Here is a 21,081-nt window from a genome sequence, read left to right as displayed (position 1 = left end):
TGGCCTCTGAAAGTGAACATACAAAAGAACAGATGAAGAAAAGAATGGAAAAAATTGAACAAGATCTCAGGGAACTAAATGACAGCAAGAGATGTGCAAATATATATGTCATGGGTGTCCCAGAAGGAAAAGAGAAGGGAAAAGGGGCAGAAGGAATATTTGAAGAAATAATGGTAGAAAATTTCCCAACCCTATTGAAGGACACAGATATCCATGTCCAAGAAGCACATCCCATCCAAATAAATCCAAGTAGACCAACTCTGAGACACACGGTAAACAGAATGTCAAATGCCAAAGAAAAAGAGAATTCTGAGAGCAGCAAGAGAAAAGCAATGCATAACATATAAGGGATACCCAACAAGATTAAGTGCCAATTTCTCATCAGAAACCATGGGGACAAGAAGACAGTGGAATGATCTATTTAAGACACTGCAAGAGAAAAACCTCCAGCTAAGAATCTTATATCTGGCAAAACTGTCATTCAAAAATGAGGGTGAGTTTAGAATATTCACAGATAAACAGAAACTGAGAGCGTTTGTAACCAAGAGACCAGCCTTGCAGGAAATACTAAATGGTGTCCTATCTTCTGAAAAGAAAAGACAGAAGAGAGAGGCTTGGAAGAGAGTCTAGAAATGAAAATTATATCAGTAAAAGTAACTAAAAGTCTCAAAAGAGTGGTGAAAATAAAATAGGACAGATAAAACCCAAAGGTCAAAATGGGTGAAATAACTACCTTTACAGTAATAACATTGAATGTTAATGGATTAAACTCCCCAGTCAAAAGACATGACTGGCAGAACGGGTAAGAAAATATGAGTCACCTATATGCCGTCTGCAAAAGATTCACCTTAGACCCAAGGATACCAATAGATTGAAAGTGAAAGGCTGAAAAAAGATATTCCCTGCATGCAATAACCAAAAATAAAAATAAAAAAGGCAGAGTAGCTAGACTTACAGTAGATGAAATAGACTTTAAAAGACACTAGTGGGAAGCAGATGTGGCTCCAGTGATTGGGCTCCCATCTACCGTATGGGAGGTCCAGGTTCGATTCCCAGAGCCTCCTGGTGAAGGAAAGCTGGCCCAAATGGAGAGCTGGCCCACGTGGAGAGCTGGCCCATGTACGAGTGTTGGCCCATGCAGTGTATTGGCCCAGGCAGAGTGCTGATCTGCACAGGAGGGCTGGCCTGCACGGAGAACTGGTGTAGCAAGATGATGCAACAAAAAGAAACACAAAAGAGAGACAATAAAAGATGTAGCAGACCAGGACATTGAGGTGGCACAAGAGATTGAGCACCTCTCTCCCACTCTGGAAGTTCCCAGGATTGGTTCCTGGTGCTGCCTAAAGAGAAGACAAGCAGATTCAGAAGAAGAATGCACAGGAAATGAACATAGAATGCAGACAGCAAGCACAAAAAACAAGGTGGCGGGGGAGGGGGGGAATAAATAAATAAAATCTTAAAAAAAAAGACACCAGTAATGTGCAGTCTGAGGAGGAAGCCAGGAAAAAATTCCATTTACAAGAGTGACTAAAAGAATCAAATATTTAAGAATAAACTTAACCAACAAAGTAAAGCACTTATATTCAGAAAACTACAATCATTGTTAAAAGAAATTTAAAAAGACCTAAATAATTGGAAGAATATTCCATGCTCACAGATTAGAAGACTTAATGTCATTAGATGTCAGTTCTACACAAATTGATATACAGATTCGATGGAATCCCAATAAAAGTTCCACCAGCACTTTTTTATCCCTTTTTTTATCCCCCTCCCCTCCACAGCTTTTTGCTTGCTGTCTGCTTTCTGTGTCCATTCGCTGTGAGTTCTTCTGTGTCTGTGTTTTTTTTATTTTTATTTATTCCCCCTACTTGCGGCTTGCTTGCTATCTGCTCTCTCTGTCCATTTGCTGCGTGTTCTTCTGCATTTTCTTTTTGTTTGTCTCCCTTTTTGTTGCATCAACTTACTGCGTCAGCTCTCTGTGACGCTTGCGGGCTGGGGGGCACTCTGCGGTGCTTGCGGACCAGGTGGCTCTCCTTGGTGCGTGCGTGCGGGCCAGCCTGCCTTCACAAGGAGGCCCCAGGACGCAAACCCAGGGCCCTCCCCTGTGGTAGCCAGAAGCCCAACTGACTGAGCCACAGCCGCTTCCCCTCCACCAGCATTTTTTAAATAAATGGTAAACATGATTACTAAATTTATTTGGAAGGGCAAGGGGTCCCAAATAGCCAGAAACATCTTAAAAAGGAAAAGTGAAGTTGGAGGACTCTCACTTCTGGACTTTAAATCATATTACCTAGCCACAGTGGTAACACAGCATGGCACTAGCATAAAGACACACATAGACCAATGGAACCAAATTGATGGTTCAGAAAGAAACCCTCACATCTATGGATAAATGATTTTTGACAAGCCTGTCAAACCTACCCAGCTCAGGCAGAACAGTCCATTCAACTAATGGTGCTGAGAGAACTGGATATCCATAGCTAAAAGAAAGAAAGAGGACTCCCTATTTCACATCTTATACAAAAATCAACTCAAAATGTATCAAAGACCTAAATATAAAAGCAAGAACCATAATGCTTCTAGAAGAAAATGTAGAACGATATCTCCAAGACCTGGTGGTAAGTGGTGGATTCTTAAAGGAGATAAGAAGAGGACTGAGATGGACTACTGATGTTTAATGTATGTAGAAGTTTTAATTAACTTTATTGTAAAAGTGTAGAAATGTAGAGAGTTGATGGTAACACATTATAATGAGTAACAGCAGGTTTACGAATTGGAATGTGGCTGAAAAGGGTAGTCTAGGGATGTGAGTGCCAATTGAGAGAAAGCTAGAGAATAATCTAGGGATTGAATAGCACAGTAAACCCAGAGGTGGATGAGAATTGTGGTTGATAGTAAAGATGCAAAAGTGTCCCTTGTGAGCTAGAGCAGATGTACATCACTATTGCAGGGTGGTGGGAATGTGGAAGAACATGGGAAAAATACAACTGGAGTGACCCATGGACTGTGGTTAACAGTAATATTCTAATATTCATGGGTCTATGCCAAAGATGTACTGTGTGGATAATGGGGGAGTATGGAAAAACTGTGCCAAATGTACATTATGGAACTGGTAACAGTCTGAGGATATTATCTCATAATCTGTAACAAATGTTCCACAACAGTGTGGTGTGTTGGTAGAGGGGTGTTGTTTGGGAATTCTGCACATGTATATGATTGTTTTGGAAGTTCACAACTTCTGTCATAAAAAAAATATATTTAAAAAATAATAATAGGGTGGGTTGTGGGAAAAATACACCAAATGTAAGATAAGAACTATAGTTAGTAGTAAGATTTTGATGATATTCTTTCATCATTTGTAACAAATGTCTTACAACAATGCAAGGTGTTGGTGATGCCTTGATGTATGGGAGCCTTGTATGATGTTATGAACGTTTGCTTTTTAAGTTCACAACTTTCACTATACACTAGTGTGTATGAATGTTCATATATAAATGATATAAAAAATAATAATAGGGTGGGTTGGGGGAAAATACAGCAAATGTAAAATATTTGGTTGGTAGTAATACTTTGAGGATGCTCTAATCATTAGTTAAAAATGTTTCACAACAACGTAAGGTATTGGTGGTAAGGTGAGGTATGAGAGCTCTGCATGATGTCATGTATGTTTGTTTTGTAAGTTCACAACTATTACTATACACTTATTGTTTATGAATGTTTATGTATGAATGATAAGCTTCAATAAGTTTTTTAAAATTTCAAAAAAACAGATAAAAAATCTTTGCTGAGAAAAAATCTTCGCTGAGAAAAAATCTTCAGACATACAATAATTCTGACATAAGTTACCATGAATATACTCAGTGTATAGTTAGAAAGTACTAAGCATAATTCAAGAATATCAGGTAAAGAGATTCTGAAAGTCTGGAATAGGTCCTAAACATCTGCATATTAATAAACCTCCATAGGGAGGTAAGGTGAGTCCTCAATTGAAAACGTTAGTAGGTGCTAAATTCACAATAGAAGTTTTGACCAAGTTAACATTCTTAGAGTAACTGAAAGTGTTTGTGACTGATAACACTATATTGTGATTGCTTGATGTCAAGAAAAGCAGTGTGAAGAAGCAAACCATGGCCAGCAAAGGCATTGAAATATCTCTAGGAATTTCCCATACAGCATAGAATTTCTGAAATATTTGTATTTAATAATATTTATTTATACAAATGCAACCTGGAGAAGGTTAAGCATCTCTTCTGTTTAGTCAACTTTTCCTACACAGATCATCAATAGTAACATCAAATAAATCTTAATTATTTCTAGCACCTCTCTTTTACAAGGTAAAAGGACAAATCCTCTGTGGTTTGTCCAGAACTCTCGGAGAAACCTCAAAGACAATCTTAGGCCTAAAAGTTATCATTTGGGATTTAATTGGGAGAAGGCAAACTATCAAAAGTTCTCAGGAGATTTGAATAATTGGTTAAGGTAGGACCATGAGTTACTGAGAAATAATACTTGGCTACCCATTTAATCAAAGCGACGATAAAATATTTGAAATATAAACATAGGTTATAAAGAACCATAGTGCTTTCCCAAGTGACAGACCTTGTTCTCTTAAATAATCAAGGTCATAATGTCCACATAAAATATAGAGGTTATTGTGGTAAAACACAGACTATCTGGCAAACTACATGGAAGGTAAAAAAATTTTAAAAGAAATTTCCTATTGCCACTTCCACAAATTACTGCCAACTTAATGGCTTAAAATGACACATATTTTTTTATTTATTTTTAAAAGATTTATTTTTATTTATTTCTCCCCCTCCCTCCCCAGTTGTCTACTCTCTGTGTCCATTCGCTGTGTGTTCTTCTGTGTCCACTTGCATTCTCGTCAGGCAGCATGGGAATCTGTGCCTCTTTTTTGTTGTGTCATCTTGCTGTGTCAGCTCTCCGTGTATGCGGCGCCACTCCTGGGCAGGCTGCGCTTTTCACGGGGGGCAGCTTTCGTTGAGGGGTGCACTCCTTGCGTTTGGGGCTCCCCTACATGGGGAACACCCCTGCACGGCAGGGCACTCCTTGCACACAGCAGCACTGCGTGTGGGCCAGCTCCCCACACCGGGCAGGAGGCCCTGGGTTCGAAACTTGGACCTCCTATATGGTAGGCAGACACCCTGTCAGTTGAGCCACATCTGCTTCCCAACACATATTTATTATCTTTACAGTTCTGGAGATCAGAATTCCAAAATCAGTCTTATGGGATTAAAGTTAAAGTATCAGCAAGGCTGCTTCCTCCTGGAGGCTTTAGGAGAGGACCCATTCCCTTTCCTTTTTGAGCTTCTAGAGGCCACCTATATTCCTTGGCTCCAGGACCCATTCTCCATCTTCAACGTTAGCAGCATATTGTCTTCCAATCTAGCTTTCTCTGTTTCTGTTGCCACATCCCCTTCTCCTCACTCTGACCCTCTTGATCACATCAGGTCTTACCTGGACAATCCAACCATGTCTCCCCACAGCAAAATCCTTAACTGAATCACATCCACAAAGGTCCTTTTGCCATGGAAGGTAACATATTCACAGGTTCTGGGATTTAGGATGTGAACATTTTGGGGGAGGTCATTATTTAGCCCACCACAAACCTCCTATTAAGAACAGACCAATAATTTTCTCATTTTGACTGAAAAAATAAAATAAATGCTAGTTCTTCATGAGTGATTTTGATACTAAAGCTCTTTTTGTAAATCTTATAAATAAATCCTTCAAACCTTAGCCAGTTTGAAAACATCAAATAAAATTCCTTTCCAAGAGCCTTCTACAACTCTCTTTATCTGTTCAGGTTTTGTCCAAAACTGTCCTCTTTCCCATTCTGGAACAATTAGTCATTTTACTTTAGGATAAAACTACTCTCTTTTTTCCCTTAACAAAGCACATCCTGCATACCTCAACTCCTAGGAACTTCCCCTCTATTTCACTCGGCTATCCTTTCCCTGGACTTCTGTTGTCTTTTTTTCTCTGCTATTACAAGAAAGAGGGTTCCTAACTCCCTGTGCTTGCATGGCATCTCCTCCCTCTTCAGGGACCTCTAGACATCTGTGAGCCCTTCAATTTCCTGTACATGCAACTTCTTCCCATCAGCTTTTAAACATGCTCAAGTTGCTCCTAACTTCCAAATCTTCTCTTGGCCAGACTGTCCTCTCTAGCTATCGCCCCTCCTCAATTTCCTGTCTTGTGGTGTTGCCCCATAATTTCCACTTCCATATCTCCCATCCATACCTTAAACCCACTGCTATCTAGCTGCTACTTCACCTCTGAGGTCACCAAGGTCACTTCTCTTGCCACATCCTTCTGAGGTGGCTTCACTGCTGCATTTGACTGTTGATTGTTTTTTCTCTTGAAGTGTGCCTGTGAGACATACACTTTCCTGGTTTTCCTCCCATCTTCTTCTGATTGCTCCTAGATGGTATTTAGGCAGTGCCCATATTAGTAAATAACCCTACTGTCTTCCCAGTTGTTCATGTCAAAAGCCTGGCTTTCATCCCCTACTCATCAATCTGTTATCTATATCGAGCAAATCTCCAAATACAACTTTCTAAATGTTTTTTTTTCCCCTACCTGATTCACTTTTTTTTTCATGCCCTACCTCAGGCCCCCAATATCCCATTGCCAAGATGAGGACAGCCTCCTAACTGGTCTCACTGCCTTGGATCTGGCCTTGCTCCCATCCATAGCGCACACCAGGCTCAGAGGGGTAGCTCTAAATCTAATGTACACATCCGAGCACGCCACTCGATGCCTTAGAGGTGCCAATGTCCACTGCACCCAACCCATACCCACTAACTTCCTTAAGAGGGGCTGACAAGGCTCTTCATGATTGGACCTTTGCTTAGCTCTCCAGTCTTACCTGATGCCAGTCCCCTAGCTCAAACTCCAAGTTCTATCTACTCAACTACTTGTATGCAGCTCCCCAGATTCACCAGGTTTTCCTGCTTTGGGTGCTATACACATGCCTTTCCTTGAACATTTACTGTGAATGACCCACACCTCCTTTTCCATCTTCCCCTGCTGAATCCCATCCAACCTTCATGTCTCACTCTTCTCTAACTGCCTATTGACTTGCATGTCTGCCAGACTACAAGCTCCCTGAGGGCAGGGATCACCTTCAATGTCTCCTTCCCACTGTTTGTGCTCAGTAATTATTTGTGCTCAATTAGCGTTTGTTATGTAAAACAAACAAAGTTTCAGTGGGATTTAGAGCAGGTTTGGTGGGTAAGTGGGTATAGAAAGGATGGGTAGATGAGAGAGGTAGTTAAACAGGGAAGCTAGAATTCAGGCTTCATAGGTCCAGTAGTTCTGGTGATTACAGTGAGTGGCTAAAGTGGTGGTTGAAGTGGAGGGGAAGCGAAGGTCACTGGGGCAGAGAGAATAAGGAAATGATGAGCTAATGTATTGGATGAGTGACACTTAACCTTGTCCAGGACAAGTCAGGTGCAGGGTGGGGTGAAGAGCGAAGCTGTGAGTCAGGTTCCAAAGTTCTTCACAGATAGTCTGATTAAGGTAGGGAGGAGCTGCCATCCTATCGCCCAGCTCCAGAGCAGGACAGTGAGGGAAAAAGTGAGGAACCCTTGCACAGTCCAACTCCAGGAGAATGATGACCCTGTCTCATGACCCTGAGCTCTGTGGGCACAGGGAGAACCAAGGGCCTCCAGTTCGAGATGAAGAGATGGAGGAATATCTCAGAGAGCTGTGCCCACAAAGAAATATGTTGTTAATAGAAAAAGCTTTCCAGAAGCCCTGCAGAAGTGTTAGGAAGGTATAAGTCCAAGTGGTCAAATGATGTGGTTCCTTCCAGTTTGGTTTCAGCATTTGTTACGAACCCCTGCTCCAGAAATTTCTACTGTCTTGCTGCTACAATTCTCAGCTGTAGTGGGCTTATCACCTTTAAGAGATTAATCTGGAATCCTACTCTGATCCATTGAGCCAAGGAATCAAGGCCCTGCATACGGGGTTTATCCAGCCCCACGCATTCTTTTATTCTATGGGAAACTGGGTCATGACTTGTTTTTGTGCCATACAAGTACAATAAATGCCTCTTCAGGACTGTAGTTTAAAGGACTCTCCTCTTTTCAAAGAAAAGCTGTAAGGTAAAGTCTTTATTGAATAAAGTTTCAAAATTAGATATCTCTTGTGGTACATCCACTTGAGGGGGCTGGGTATCTTTTTCACCTTCAGTAGAAAGAAGCAGAGAGACAGCTGCCGTAACCAGCAGCCCCCCAAGTCACACGATTTCTTTTGACCCTTGACAGCCCAGCCCGCCAAACCTCCCACCCCACCCCACCCTTCTTCAGGGAGACTTTCTGGTCTTTCTAATAGTTGTCTAATATCCTTGAGACACATTGTGCTTAGTTGCGGTGGACTTTTTTTAGTATGCTGATATCTTACTTATATTTCCTAATTTTTCTTTATTTAGGCATATTTGTGATCAAGATTATTCTAGTTTTTCTTTTCTGTGCTGCCTTTACTGAATGTATGGGATCCTGGCAAGAATAAGAATAATTAGCATCACCTGAGACCTTGTTAGAAATGCCCAATCCCAGGTCCCCAGAATCAACATCTGCATTTCAATAAGATCCTCTGGTGACCCGCACACACATTACAGTTGGAGAAGCTGCCTAGGTAGTCACTACAGAAAACTGTTCCTTCCACAGTCTCTGCTTCAGGGGGTGACCTGCGCTCCAACAGGCACTTCCTCTTTTCCACCTCATTCCCCCTACTGCCCTGATTCCAATAAGCCTTTTGACTTCCCAAGTACCTGCTTTCCATCGATCCCACCACATTTACAGGGTCTCTCCTCTAGCACTGCCCACTTCACCAGGCTTGGGTCCAACAATCCACCCTCCCTCCACGGAACTGTCTAGCAAAAATAACCCTGGTTGGAATCCAACTCTCAACCTTCCCAGCAAAGTGTGGCTGGTAAAAAACCATATAACAACCCTATGACTGGCCCTTCTTTACACCTTCTCCTCTCTCCTCAGATTTCCAACACCTCCTCCCCCTCCACACTCTGAGCTGATGACCTTGCTTCCTGTTTCAAGAAGAAAATAGGTGCCCTCAGAAGGGAATTTCCCCCTGCCCCTGTGCCCACGCTCTACCTGCCCGCCTTGTACCACTTGCGTCCAAGGCCAGTCCCGCCATGTGGGTGCTATGCCAGCTCTTCTTATACCCTCAAGGACAGCTCTCCAGAAAGTGCCTCTCCCCTCATTCCCTGCACCTGAATCATCAGATTTTCTCTCCCCACTGATTCATTCTCATCAGCATTTAAGTGTGCTATAATCTCTCCCATCCTAAAAATAAAACAACAACAAAAAAATCTGCTTTGATCCCTTCTTCCCCTTCAGCTACCACCCCATTTCTCTACTCCCTTCTAGAGCAAAGCTTCAACACTCATGGTCTCTCAAGAGAGATTCATGCTTTCTAGAGAGTTTTCTAGGTCACATTCTTTCTAGAGTCATTCCAATTAAGCTTTCCCAGCCACCTCTCCACTGAAATAGCTCTCACCAAGGTCACTAGTTGCCTCAATAGTGCTGAAACCAATGACCAATTACCAACACCCGGGCAAATGATGTTACCTGTTGGGCAGGATGAAGTCATCCATTTTCCTTGAAAGGGACCCCTAGTGTTCCAGCACACAATGCTCTCCATTCCCACACTGGGTCCTTCTCAGAATCCTCTGCTGGTTCCCTGTCATCAAGCTGACCTCTCAATATTGGGGGCCTCAGGCTCAATCCTTGCCCTTGTTCCTTATTAACACACACTCTAAATGATCTCATTAACTCCTGAGATTTTACGTACTCTGAGTTCAACCCAAATTACATCTCCAGCCCGGACCTCACCCCAGACTTCCATATCCAGTCTCCTCCTTGCCTGTGTTGGAAGCAGTGTAAACTTAATATGGCCCCAAATGACTTCCTGAGTTCCTCCCTTCACACCTCTTCCTGCTTAAGTCTTCCCCGTTTCACCAACTTGTCCAGTTGCTGGAGAAAGAAACCTTAAAATTCAGCAAGATTCCATCATCTCTACCTTCTAAACGAATCTAGAACTCAACCACTTCTCTACACCTTTGTTGCTATCATCTGGCACCAACCCCATCATTTCTTGACTGGATTATTTCAGCAAATTGGTCTCCTGCTTAATTAAACCTTTGGTCCCTTCTGCCTAGTCTTCACACCACAGCCAAGGTGATGCTTTTAAAATGTCAGACCACATCCCTTCTTCGCTCAAACTTCTCCAGATAACTTTCCATTTCATTCAGAGTAAAATACTACTTCTGGGGAAGTGGATTTGGCCCAACGGATAGGGCATCCGCCTACCACATGGGAGGTCCAAGGTTCAAACCCAGGGCCTCCTGACCTGTGTGGTGAAGCTGGCTCATGTGCAGTGCTGATGTGCACAAGGAGTGCCCTGCCACGCAGAGGTGTCTCCTGAGTAGGGGAGCGCCACGCGCAAGGAGTGTGCCCAGTAAGGAGAGCCGCCCAGCGCGAAAGAAAGTGCAGCCTGCCCAAGAGTGGCGCCACACACACAGAGAGCTGACACAGCGAGATGATGCAACAAAAAGAGACAGATTCCAGGGATGCTGGCAAGTATGGAAGCCAACAGTGAATGGACAGAGAGAGCAGACAACTGGGGGGGGGGGGGGCACGGGGGAGCAGGGAAGGGGAGAGAAAGAAATTTTTAAAATATCTGAAAAAAAAAAAACGACTTCTAATAAAATCCTGCTTTGGTCTCTACAACCTCGACTCTCTCATCTCCCTTCTCCCCTCACTCAGGGCACTTGCCCTGCTGGCCTTCAAGCTGCCCTTAAACTCACCAACCACACTCCCACCTCAGAGCCTCAGTCCTTGCTGTTCCCTCTGCCTTTCCATACACTTTTTTCCCAGCGGATGCTCCCTGCAGAAGCACAATCAATAAAACAATACTGTGCACCCTCTCTCCTCCTTAGACTGTGTTGGTTTTCTCAATAGCACTTAACACCTTCCAATAATACACATGCGTTGGCTTTTTGTTTGCTGTTTGTCTCAGATACTGTTTTATTCGCTGCCCCACCACTCAGTACAACAGTTCCTGGCCCAGAAATATTTTGTTCACTTATACATTAAAAACCACCACAACAAAACCAAAAACCAAATATATATATATATATATATATATATATATATATATATGTTTGGCATTTTTATGGCAGACCTTTGCCATGCATTATCTCATTCATTGACAACCAAGGCACTGAAACAGGAAACAGCCCACCAAGGCTAAATAGTGGAGCTGGGGTCTAAACCCAGGCCGGTGAATCCTGATAATTGGGAATAGTTCATCACTTTCAAGTCTCTCTTACGGAGGATACTAAGAAGAGAATTATCTGTGCCTGGGTATGGAGTATGAAAGAGTAAGTCTGCACAAAGACGGGCTCCTGGCCATCAGCTGGAACAAAGCTTTGTTAAGAATTGAGGAAGTGGTGGTTGGAAGTGGGGGTGAGATTCCTCCAGGAAGAATGCTTAGACAGCAACAGGGGGCTGAGCAGGGGGGAACGCCCGCATTTTGGCGGCAGATGAAAGGAAGAGGAACCGGCTGTCTGCTTCTGCTTTTCTCAGCGCCGGCTCCCGCCTGGACCTCGTCGCGCAAGTCTTCCGACGCCATGAGTCCGCCCCGCCGCCCGGGGGCGCCCGGGATCGAAGGGGACGTTGCGGCGCCGCCCGACGTCGCGCCCTCGGCGGCTGCGCAGTGCGCACGTCAAAGCCGGGCTCGGGCCGGAACGGGGAGCGGCGCGGCCTGGAGAGACCGACCCCTGAGGAGCCGACGCAGAGGCGAAGGAGGCGTCGGGCCCCGCAGCTGCAACCCGAGCGAACGCAGAAGCGCGGCGGAGGCCGCGGGAGTCCCTGGGCCGCCGTCCGTCCGCGCAGCCGTCGCTGTCTCTGGGAGCAGGAGTAGGCGGAAGACAACGGAGGGGCCGAGCGCCCGAGCCGCGCCTCGGGGACCGAGCGAGCAGCCCAAGGCGGCGGCGGCCGAGGACGGGGACGGCGACGACGCGGAGGCGAAGAGGGAGCCGCCCGGCTCGGCGCAGCCCAGCCCCGTGAGTGAAGCCCGGCCCGGCCCTGCCCGCGGCACGGACGCCCCTTCTTCCGCCTGCCCTGCCGGGCCGGCCCCGACCCCGACCCCGGGGCTGCCTCCATTTTCTCGGGTCGCGGCGGCCTTGGAGTCGGCGGGAGCGGCTGGGCCCGGCTTGCCTCTCCACCCCGGGCCCTTATGGAGCCTTCCCCTGTTGCCTTCGCCGGCGCGGGGTGCCAGGGGCCTGCGGGCCGGCGCCCTGGGAGCCCCCGCGCTCTCCTGCCACCCCTCTCCGCGGCTCTCTAGCTACACTGAGAAGGTAGAGCCCCGAGTCGGGAGAGCAGGGAAGTGCGGGCCGGGCCAACTGTCACTCCCACTGCGCGCGGGGCTCCGGGCTCCTCGCTCCCTTCCAGTCCGCAGCCTGGCCCCAGGGAAACTTCCTGCTTTCGGGAGGCAGATACGGCCTTTGTAATTAGCGTTTCAGGAAAATGCCTCGCTGGTTTCTGGTTAGGAATGGTGCGGTCGGAGCGTCCCGAGTTCGGTTGAACTAGCCCGACTGCCGACTGTGTGCGGGCGCCGTAATCGGTCCGCGCTGGAGGGATTCAAAGGTGAACCGGCTTCGCAGTCTCTTCCCCCGAAGAGCTTACGCTGTGGTGTGGGTGATAAGAGGAGTACACAAATAACCCTGATACGAGGAAGGAGGTGATAAGTCCCGCGAAGGAACTACGAAGTGCTGGAAATTCACCCAGGGGAGACCAAACCGATCCATCACTTCCGCCTGGCAGAAATCTGAAAGGCTTCCTGGGTGAGGCGGTGCCGAGCAGGGTTTTGAAGGCCCGATGGGATTTAGGAGTGGATGGGTGCTGAAGAGACGGTATGTGAAGGGTGGCCAAGCTAGAGGACAAAATAAAAAGACGTGCTCTAGACAAAGAGCATTGTTCAGTTTATTGCATAGAGCCGTGGAGAGGTAGGGGGGCAAGAGAGGTATTTTTGGGCCCGATCCTTGAATACTGTAGAGGAGCTTTGTGAGTGGCATTGTAAGGAAAACATAGAGCTCGTTTCTCTGTGACTCATGAGCCCGGAAGTGTAGACCAGGGATGTTAAAGGCTCTCCTGTGCTACGAGAGGAGGCCCATTCAGTAGTCGACATTCTATGCCTTGAATGTAATGCAATTTAAGACCGATTTTGACGGTTTCCCAGATATTTAACAACATTCCCAGGCTAAGGAAACCTTAGACGTCATACTTTTAAAAAGTAATGGAAAAGATGTGTGTAAAATAAGCTCATCCACACATAGAGCATTTCTGTTGGTGCCTTCACTACAATGCATCAAAACGTCTTGCACTTTATATTAAGTATCTACACTTTGGAATTAGTGCGCTGAACCTATATTGCTTCTTTGAGATGACAGTTGTATAAAATAATCTAAAATATTCTCGGATGGAAATTTGGACATAAAATTTTTCTGTAAGGAGGCACAATTTTTTATTAGGTTTTAGTTATTAAAATCTAATAATAGAGGAAGAAGTGAAAGTTTTTGGCTTTATTTTATGCAGCTTTTTTTCAGATTACTTAGCAAATTTAGCATCTCTCTTTGAAGTTTAGATTATGTGATTTATGGAAATATCTTAAAACCTGTGTTAGTTTTGTAAGTACACTTTTATATGGCAAGTGACTTGGCTTTTCAGTTTAAGAAAAAACTTTCTGATTGTTGAAGTAGTATATGATCTTTGTAAAAAGGGTGCATATGTAAGTACTGGAAAATGAAACAATTATCTTTTGTAATCTTACCACCTAGATTGGGCTACTGTTAACATTTTTGCATATTTCCTTTCCAGTCTTTTCCTGCGTATTTTTCCTTTACGTAAGGAAATATACTGCATATATATATAAATCTTTTTTTTTTTTTTGGTCATTAAATACCTTTACACAAGGTAGTTTACTCAAGGGAAGTCTTAAGTGTTTTGTTTTCACTGACAAAGTAGCATTGTTTACCTTACATAAAATGCGATAGTCATGCTTAATAATTGCTACTGTGGACACAACTTTTTCTAAAGGCTTCTTTGAAGTATATCTCTTAATTCGTCTCTAGGAGTTGGATCCTATTGGTTGTCAAAGTTTTCATTTCTTGATAGGATGTGTGCTTTCAGGTATGGAACAGCACAAGCACACAGATCTCAATTGAGGGGAAGGATGGGAAAAAAGGGCACTATTAAAGTATTGCTTTCATGGCTGATACAATATCTCCTATACACTGCAGTTCCCTTTCCCACCCTTTCCTCCTCTCGCCCCATGAAAAATACTCTTTATTCTATAGCCATCCATATAAGTTAGCTACTCTTTGATCATGATGTCACAAAAATCCAGACTAGATGTATTTAGCTTTTTCATCGGTAAAGTATCAATGTTTACCATATTTTTAGTATAATATAGAATTTGTGATGAAATGATTTGCTTTTCTAACAAAAGAGGGTTGTTTCTTGATTTCAAGGCACATCACTTTAGGCCAGCATTTCAGACTGCAGATTCTTGTATTAAGTCATTTTCCTTGTACTTTATGTCTTAAAGTATATTATTAAGGTCTCTTTCTAAAGACATATATAATGAAGTGCTGGGCTAGACTCAATTTTCATAAAGTTAAAGAATTGCTAAGAATAAGAAAGTCTAATTTAAATATGGGTTTGGTTTTAGAATTTGGTTTGGTTTTATTTGAATCTTTCTCTTTTTTGTATGTTACAGATGTCTATAGTCATTATTGAACGTGACTGAGTGCCTTTTTCCAGGAGATTGATCACTGAACATTTCCATTTTCACCACCTGGTATTAAAATACACAGACATAAATCTGTGTTTTCCCTGTCAGTCCTCCCCACCCCCCAAATAAAATCCAGTAGTGGAGCAGAATTTCATTTCATTTCTGATTACCTCTCTCGTGATTTTTCTGCTTAAGTTCTATTTGAAAGATCAATTATTTTTCTTTTCCAGAGGTCCTTTTAATTAGGAATTTGATTTTATGGATATCTAGAGTGTTACAGAAATAGGAATGTGATAGATGGATTAGTGCAGCTACTGGCCAAAGGTTGGTAAAACTTTGTTGTATGATAAAATTGTGGGAAAGAAAATCAAATCTGTGTTACCTTCTGGGTTAGACTGCCTGTGACTTGTTTTATTATTTAATTGTTGAGGTGTAAAGATTATGTACTTGTGTGAATGCAGTTCAGACCAAGGAGCCTAAAAATTGCCTAACAATGTAGTTGTCAGTCTGTTGTTTTTGTTTTTGAAGTACCAGGGCTAGGGATTGAACCCTGGACCTTGTATACAGGCAAACTGGTGGGCTCCACCAGCTCTCCTGAGTTGTATTTTTCATTTATATGCTTGTTTGTTTGTTTGTTTTTGCTTCTAGGAGGTACTGGGGGGTCAAACTCCTGGACTTCGAACATAGGAAGCAGATGCTCAACCACTTGAGCTATATTGGCTCCCTCTGATGTTTATTGGAGGAGGGAAGATTGGTAATTAAAGAGGGATTTCACCTGTATGAGAGTTCTTACTTGCGAGTCTCACCACTCTTAATGACCATCCACCCGGACTCTTCATCACTATCTTTATCAGGCCAGAGCATGGGGCAGAGCAGAGGAAGACAAATATTTCTACAACCAACATTGCTAGACTAGACCAGGATGGGAAAAAACTCTATGATTGTTCTGCTCCTGTTTCTTAGACCCTCCAGAGATTATGAGAAGAGTTAATCTGGAACTGAGTGGCAGGTGATAGGCCAATGGTAATGAAATAAACAGCTTGTTGCCATCAGCACTGTGTTTTGGGGATGTGTATGTGTATATGGTGTGTGTGTAGTCCTCTGAGTGCCGTTTCTCTCTCCTTGATCTTCGTCGTCCCAGTATGCTTTAACTTTTCCCTTGAGATGGAAGGGGTGTGTGAATGGCAGAATTGTGATTTATGGCGGCTGTAATGGTAAGCAATGGTAGTTGGGCAGAGAGTGGGAGAATGGCATGCAGAGAATTGCAAGAGGCCAGCCAGGTGTGAAGTGGCTCCAAATGAGGGAGGTAAAGCCTGTCCTGGCCATTTGTGTTGGTAGAGTGGAGTACATAACCTATTTGCATAATCCTTAATAAATTGTGTTAACTTTAGATCTTGGTAAGTACACTCAGAATTTGGTGTTTTAAATTGTAGTTTTGTGTTTGCTTGTATATCCGTGTCTGCGTTTCATGTGCATAGTTACAGACTGAGGAAATCCAGTTAATTATTTAACCAGTAAATGATATTTATTCCTTGGATATTTATCCAACAGATAAATTATTGAGGACCACGAAAGTATGATAATGTGAAGACAGGACAATACTTACATTATTTCAATAAAATATTTGTCTGAGAAACAAAATATACATTTTGTAGCTTGGTCTTAATTAAATTGCTATTTTATCACCTTGTCTAATGGACCATAGCTTGCCCTTTTGCAGGGTGGTGTTAACATTAAACATGTTACTCACTGTATTCTCCCTCCACTGTAAATTATACATCAGCGGCATTTCTGCACCAGGAAAAAAAGCATTTAACAGTTTTTTTTGTTTTTTTTTTTACATGTCTATAGTTAAGACCCACTCTTGGATTTGAACTGTCACTTAACTCCTCCATTTATGGGTTCTATGACCTTGGGCAAGTTCCTTAGCTTTTTTTACTTTAGATTCCTCATGTGAGAGAGAGAATAATAATAGACTCTACCTTAGAGGTTGCTGGAAGAGTAAATGAGTTACTATGTATCAAGTGCTTGAAAGTGTCCTCAGACATAAGTTTTGTGGTAGTGCTGATGCTGGTGATAAACTCTTCCAGGTAGAAGAAACTTTAGAAACAGTTTAATCAGAATGGCTCTTTCTGCAGATGGGAATGCTAAGGCCCACTCTTAACTAGAACCCTTTGTTTAATAAACTAAACAGACAGTGTTTGGTTAACTTTGAGTTATGGCAGCTGGAACTTCCGGAAAAGTGAAGTCACTTGCCTAAGGTTTCATAGCTTATTAGTGGCAGAACTGGATTTAGAACTTGATTCTCTTCATTTTTATCTAGTTTGCATGGAAAAAAAAATTAACTTTTTTACTTTATGCAGCAGTGTCTTAGTTTGCCAGGCTGGTATGACAAAATAACCACATAATGGGTTGACTTAAAGAACAAAAATGTATTTATTATTTCACAGTTTTGGTGGTCAGAAGTTCAAAATAATGGCATCAGCCAGGCCATATTTTCTCCCTAAAGTCTGTAGCATTCTGGGTCTGGCTTTCCACAATCCTTGGGTTGCATCTTTTGCCTGTCATCCATCACATGGTGATATCCTTGACTTCCTGTTGTGTTTCTCTGAGTTCTGGCTTTATGTAAGGCCTCCAGTAATATGGAACAGTTTGGCCATATCTAAAGAGGACCTTACAGATGAGTCTACTCACAGATGAGTACACCTTCACCAATTACATGTCTTCAAGAGGTCCTATTTACAAATGGGTTTACACCCACAGGAATGTGGATTAAGATTAAGACCATGTCTTTTAAGGGTACGTAGTTCAGTCTACTACATGCAGTAATGCCTACTTGAATCTTTTCACTGGCATTTACAGTAATTGTATTTACAATATAAAGTGCTCTTTGGCACATGATCTGTGTTTTTTGGGGGGACGTCTGATACACTACTGATCATAATATTCTTGGCATAGCTGGCAAATTTGGGAGGGTTCTGTGAAGTTAAAAGTTGAAATAGAGAAAAATTGAGGGACACGGACAAAAATTACCAGACGGGAAGAGAAAGAAAATGACCATTTGAGTATCATGATATGTTGGGCAAATCTCTGAGGAAGGTAATATTATCCCTAATATCATTACAGGTGGGAAACCAAATCTGAGGGGCTGGCCCAAGGTCAAGCAGACATGCGGTTGAGCTGTGATTTGAATCCAGGTCTACCTTATTTCAAAATGTGTACTTACTGAATGGGATATGGCATCCTCATATGAAATGGTTTTATTTTCCTCCATAAGATCTAGGTTTCTTACTGACCACTTTTGATTTAGGATTTTAGAATGAAGGTTTATAAATATAGCCTAATGAACATTTTATTAGTTTCCCAAGAAATGGTAACCACATGTTATACAAAATAAGGTTTATTTTAAATACTTTAGTTGTTTAGAGGTATAATTTGATGAATGGATCTGTAATCTTGGTTTAGTCCTGTAAAAGGTAGATAATATTTATTTTTTCATTTTAGTCCTGTGTATAGATGGTAGGAGGCCTTGTGTTAGAGTAGAAGAGGCAGAAACCTTGGAATCAGGAGATCTGGGTAGAGCCTGATTCAATGACTAACCATGTTGTCACTCTGGGCAAGTCACTCCACCTCTGCACTGTAGGCCACCCTCATTATTACACCAGGGAGGGACCAGATGGAGCATTCCAAGTTTCTTTTGCTCTTCTTTTTTCAGTGACCCTGTATGTAGGCTTTTGATTTGTGTTTTTCTTCTGTGCTAGGTACCTCTCCTGTTTTGTTTTGCCCGTGATTTTGAAATCATTTTCTTCATGAGACCTTATGGCATGTGACCATGCTTTAACATTCTTTTCTCCTGCATGGTCAGGTGCCTGGTGTTATTTCACAGTATTCTACTTGCCTAAGGTAATGTGAATAACATCAAAATGTGTATTTTCAAATTTTCTACTTTTGTACTTATAAATAAACTAAACATTATGATTATAAAATATAAGCTTAGTAAGTCAAGTTAATAATTAACAAATCCTTGAGCCTCACATCCATTTCATTGTCAAGTTTTAAGTACTATGTGTTGTAAAGTTCTATGAGCTGTTTGTTTTAGGAAAAAGAGAAACATTAACCAGAGGAAAACAGGATAGAAAAGAACGGATCAGAAATGTAGAATCAAATTTGAGGATGTGAAGAACATGCTTAAGAAACCAACGTTCTTTTATTCTTTGCCTTATTGTTGGTATTAATCCTCTTCCTACATGGAATGGACTTGCTCGCTGAGATCATAGGACCGTTTCCAGCCCAGGGTTCTTTCAATGATGAGAATGGTGTTCACCACCCAAGAGCATTCCTAACTCCTCAAACATCTATTATTAAGTAATTTCTTCCATGAGCAATTTTCATTAGTGTTTATGTTGTAGAGACAGGCCTCAAGGAATTCTCAGTCTGGGTAAACGACTCTTCTCCCCTTTGATGGCATATTTCCAGCCAGTTTCTTTACTTCTGGATCAGGTCACTAACGTGATCCCACATCCACCTTTTGACTCCCATCTCTCTTTAGAAGATGAGTTGTAGGTTTTTCCTATGTTTGTAAGTTTTGCCCCACTTAAATTTTTTTTATTGTCTTAGTATGTATACAACATAAACTTTCCCATTTTAACTACTTTCTAGTATACAATTCAGGGGTATTAATGTCTTCTTTCCCTCTCTTCTCCTTACCTCATTCTTTCAGAACATAATACAGCTTTTCTCTAACTATTAAATAATACAATTGTATTCTGATAAATTTCCTCAGCAGAGATGAAATGCATAACCCAAGTACAGTTTTTCCATTTGTTTTATTCATCTCTGCTATATTTGTGCTTATTTGAAAAAGAATTAAATACTGCTATAGCTGAAACTAACTAGGGTTTCTCCCCTTTATATGTATAAGACCCACATAAAGCAGTTTTTCACAAATTGTTATTTGTGGAACACTGATCTTATGAGAGAAAAGTGATTATTGGTTATTTCCATAGTCAAATAAGTTTGGGAAACATTGGGTTAAATACAGTTTATCAAATTTTTATTTTTGACTGTGGTTTTACTGTTTTCTGCCGTTTCTCAGAATTTTTAGTAATATGCATTGTGATTGTCCAGGAAGGAAATACAATGTGCAGGATTTCCCGATTTGCCAAGTTTGTTTGGTCACGAGAATCCTTACCTCCATCCTAAGAAATACTGACAAAGTATAGAAGGACGAGTCTGCCTGAACACAGTTTGGGAAATCTTCTTATTTACGTACATATTAGTACAGAATTCAAAGCATTTAGTCTCTGGGATAACTTTTCTTAGATTTGAAATCCAACTAAAGTTGGAACAATTTATTTTCAGTTATGTTAAGGAAAAGAATGAACACTTTAGACCAGTGACTTTTCAAGCCTTTTTTTTCCTTTTTAACTTCAACTTCCAGTGAGAAATTAAATTTATGATCAGTAACCCAGCACATACAGACATACTCTCAATACTGAAAAAGAAGTTTCATGAAACAAAAAAGTAGGCCTTATGATATGATACATTCTAATACTTTATATTCTGTTCTGGTTTTTTTAATGCTTGTTATGAACTGCAATAATTCCTTATGCAATTTGAGAAACACTGTAAGAGCATGAATTTATAAACAAGATGTTAGAATGAGAAGATACTATATACTGTTTTGTAAGTGAGAAGACTAAGCTCAGCCTGGAGAAAGAGGAGGGACTCTGACCTCAGAAGTCCAGAATTCAGATCCCATTTGTGTGTCCTTGGACAAGAATTGAATGCCCATTCTGCTTCAGCTTTCCCATCTGTAAAATATCAGTAGTAGAATTTATGGTTAAGGCGATGTATTAGTCAGGGTTCTCTAGGGAAAAAGAATCAACAAGGGATATCTGTCCATAGTAAGAGATCAGAGTCTCTCACACAGCTGTGGGGATGCACAGGTCCAGGTTCTGCAGGCAGGCTGTAACCAGGAGCTCCGATGAAAGTCCGGTGAAGATTCTTAACGAGTTCTGGGAGATGTTGGCTGTCCAACAACGAGCTGGGAGATTCTTTTTTAATGCTGGAATCACTTCCTCTTTTAAGGGATTCAACTGATTGGGTTAAGTGTCACTCACTGCTGATGGCAAGCCTCCCTGATTGATGTAATTATAACCAGCTATCTATGATTTACCACTGCAGGAAAGTCAATGGTGACTAAAGTCCATAAATGCCCTTGTATTACAGTTAGCC

General features: G+C 42.1%; 1 protein-coding gene across 3 annotated transcripts in view; it reads left to right on the top strand.

Annotated features, from left to right (window-relative positions):
* The first annotated feature begins 11,740 nt into the window (after positions 1-11,740).
* Positions 11,741-21,081, top strand: part of CAB39 (calcium binding protein 39) — a 92,050-nt gene continuing 82,709 nt past the window's right edge. The window contains exon 1 of one of the 3 annotated variants that reach the window (XM_004482485.4): positions 11,741-12,115. The gene's annotated coding sequence lies outside the window, so the exon portion shown is untranslated. Of the gene's footprint in view, positions 12,965-21,081 lie in introns of all 3 variants that reach the window. The other 2 variants (XM_012521191.4, XM_023585770.3) reach the window with 2 other exon arrangements.

The sequence above is a fragment of the Dasypus novemcinctus genome, chromosome 7 (genome assembly GCF_030445035.2).
Source record: "Dasypus novemcinctus isolate mDasNov1 chromosome 7, mDasNov1.1.hap2, whole genome shotgun sequence".
Taxonomy (NCBI): domain Eukaryota; kingdom Metazoa; phylum Chordata; class Mammalia; order Cingulata; family Dasypodidae; genus Dasypus; species Dasypus novemcinctus.
Note: the sequence above shows the minus strand (reverse complement) of the source record. Positions and strands in the feature narration are given on the sequence as shown.